Below are 3,761 nucleotides of genomic sequence, written 5' to 3' on the forward strand. Positions count from 1 at the left end.
CACGATGTAAAAGGGAAAAAAAAACACTAATCGCGAAGTTTAATTGATTATAGATTTCGCACGAGTTACAAAAAAAATAAACCGGGAGTGATCTCCCCTAAACTTTCTCGAATATTCTTATATAAAACAACAGGGGATGGGAACTCGGGCTATAGACATGATTTTTAATTAATTTTAAAGACTTAAAGTTTTAAAAATAGAATAAAATCTCGTAGACAAAATAATTGCACACCAAGTGAACGCCAAGTAAAAAAGTGCATAATAGTGCGCAATATTATTAGTACTTTAAAAATTTACATTAGGTTTTTGAGAAATCGGAAGTAGCGTAAATTACTACTTCCGTTCAACGGAAATTACTCAAAATTTGAGAGAAGGTAGAGAATTAGATCTTTTACTTACGTGTGAAATTTCATTTATCTAACTGAAATAGTACTCAAGTTATAGGCTTTTGAAAAATTCAAAGTAGAAAAAGTACCACTTCCGGTTATCGGAAATCGCTCAAAAGTTGATACGGATCTAAGATTTTGATAAAATACTTATATATGAAATTTCATCAACCTAGCTGTAACGGTACTCAAGTTATCGTGTTTACACACGGACACACACACACACAGACACACAGACATACGGACAGAATTGCAAAGCCCAGTTTTTCAGACTGGATTACGCATAAAACCTCTTAATTTTGATAAATCTGGATTGATAATTTTTGCCCGATTAAAATAAGTCCTCTATACTTCGGATGTGATGAAGGACTGAGGTGTAATACGGTGAAAAGTGTTAAAATTTCAAGTGATTTTTGTGCACGATTACAATACTTTCTCTATACTTCGTATATACGAGAAAGTAAAAACAGCACTTGACAAGGATGAGACAATCCATCCAGAACTCGGTACATTTTAAATTTTAAATGATTCTATAATGAACTCATTCAACAGACTAGACCAAGGTACTGTCAGTATCTAGCTGAGGAAAAAATGCTACTTCTTTTAACACAGTGATGTTCTGCTTGTAATTAAGAATACAATCTAATCTATTTTCGGTGAAATGTAAACGGACATTACCGCTTTTTACTTTCTCCTGAGTCGGAAAAACATAAGTTTGCAATCTTGTCCGTATGTCTGTGTGCATGTGTGTGTGTGTCTGTGTGTCTGTGTGTCTGTAAACACGATAACTTGAGTACAGTTACAGCTAGATCGATGAAATTTCATATATAAGTATTATATTAAAATCGTAGATCCGTATCAACTTTTGAGCGATTTCCGATAACCAGAAGTGGAACTTTTTCTACTTTCAATTTTTCAAAAGCCTATAACTTAAACACTATTTCAGATAGATAAATGAAATTTCACAAGTAAGTAAAAGATCTAATTCTCTACCTTCATTCAAATTTTGAGTAACTTCCGTTGATCGGAAGTAGTAATTTATGTTATTTCCGATTTCTCAAAAAAACGCATATGAATTTATAAAGTACTAATAATATTCCGCACTATTCTGCACATTTTATTAAGCGTTCACTTGGTGTGCAATTATTTTTTCTACGAGATTTCATTCTATTAAAAAGTTTAAGTATTTAAAATAGATTAAAAATTATGTCTATATCCCGAGTTGCCATCCCCTATTGTTTCATATAAGAATATTCGAGAAAGTTTAGGGGAGATCACTCCCGGTTTATTTTAAGCATGTTTTCACTATAAGTTTGTGACGAGTCGTGTGTGTGTGGGGGGGGGGGGGGGTACACTTGAAATTTTCCGGGAAGGGGGGGATGTTATTTTTGGGCCTCTCGGCTTGTGACGACTGATACAGATTTACAATAGTAATACTTCTTACTTACATGTAGCCTACTTTCATTCATTTAAGATGGTTTTCTTATAGATAGATCGAATACAAAACGTCTAATTAGATTTTTTTTTTAAACCTGTAAATGCAAATGTGTAATTAAATGATGATTCAAGGGATTTTTTTCCATCGGCGTGGTGGGCTGAGGGGGTTTGGGATTTTAAGTAAAGCTGAAATAAATTTGGGATTTTTTAAAAAAATTATACATATTTTAAGCAACCGGAATGTTATGTAGATTACAATGAGGTACATCAAATCAAGCATTCTTCCCTTTTAAACATCAGTTTCTAGATCTATATCAAGCCTCAAACATTTTTTAAAATTTTATTTCAAACAATAAAATAATATTTAACGAGTCCTGCCAGGCTTATGCAGTATGGCTCATTGCTGATCACACAATACTAACACGAAAATAGCTTAATTCAGTTCACGTCTCTAAAAATTAATGGGGCCTATGTTATGCAATCAAAGATATTTTTAATTAAATTAAAACAAAATAATACTTTTAAATTCTTAGAAATGTAAACAAACATTTAAGAATAATTTTAGTATTTACATAAGGTAAATATTTAACCCTTATTGTCTTCTTTACTACTGTATTTATCATTATGTGAATGAATTTTTGAAAACTAAACTTATTTCCCTTGGTTTTTTTTTTGTTTTTATATAGGGGAAGTAACTAGCACAACTAAATATTTCCATGACTAATTTTTTTTTGAAACAACTCATTGTGTATGAACTTATTAGACATTAGTGTGACTAAATATTACTTGCATTACTTGCGAGCGAAAGCAAATGAAAATTAGTAAAACTTATTGTCAAAAGGATGTTTTGTCCATTTAAAATAACTTAATAAAATGGGGTACAAGTGACCTTAAACAAAAACTGACTTTTTTTAAGAGGGGGAGGGGGGGGGGGGAGTGACACACTACAGTTACTGCATCAAGAAAAACTTGACCTAGAGACACCACTGAGCAGGTTGCTGGTACAAAACACTGCCTTGTATTTTCTTTAGTCTAACTTTTTTTCATAGTTCAGTTTATCCAATGAATCTCTGATTATGCACACACTAATAAAAACCAACTGACACTCATACAAATAAAGCACCAATAAACACAGTGATTAAAATAAAATATGAGTTTATTGATATGTATATTAACCAACAACTTGGCAATGCTGTAAAACAGTATGTATATATATATATATATCACAGTTCTGTTTAGAGTCCAATACAAAAAAATGTAATTTTATCTGAAAAATTATGTGAACAAAAATAAAAATTGCATTTGGAATATTTCTTTTATAGGTGAAAGGTGAAAATAAAATGTAAAACATCTTGTGTTTGCTTCTAGCAGTTTACAATACATCCAGTAATTTTGTGGATATCATGAACAACCAATCACAAAAGGCCTTTTTAATTATTAACAAATCAGAACACAACCATGCAAAAAAACAACCAATCACAACGTAGAGGTGTAAATGATCAACCAATCGCAAGCATGGTCATGTAAATGACTGACCAACCACAGACAATGCGTGTGAGAAACCAACCAATTAAAATGTATAACACAAATGATGTTTGGTCAAATGTATAAAACAAATGATGATTGGTCGTTTAAAAAAATGTCGTAACAGAAGTTTAAAAAGATGTATACGTCATATAAAAAGTTAAAACATACACCATACATACTTTCATATGTAATACATCTGACACTTTTTAATGTAATTGTATATATATATATATAATTGTATATATATATATATAATTGTATATATATATATATATATATATATATATATATATATATATATATATATATATATATATATATATATATATATATATATATATATATATATATATATATATATATATATATATATATATATATATATATACATATGAGAGAAATCTTCCCAGT

The sequence above is a fragment of the Physella acuta genome, unplaced genomic scaffold (assembly GCF_028476545.2).
Source record: "Physella acuta isolate Inbredline_101_S28 unplaced genomic scaffold, ASM2847654v3 ptg001513l, whole genome shotgun sequence".
Classification (NCBI taxonomy): Eukaryota; Metazoa; Mollusca; class Gastropoda; family Physidae; genus Physella; species Physella acuta.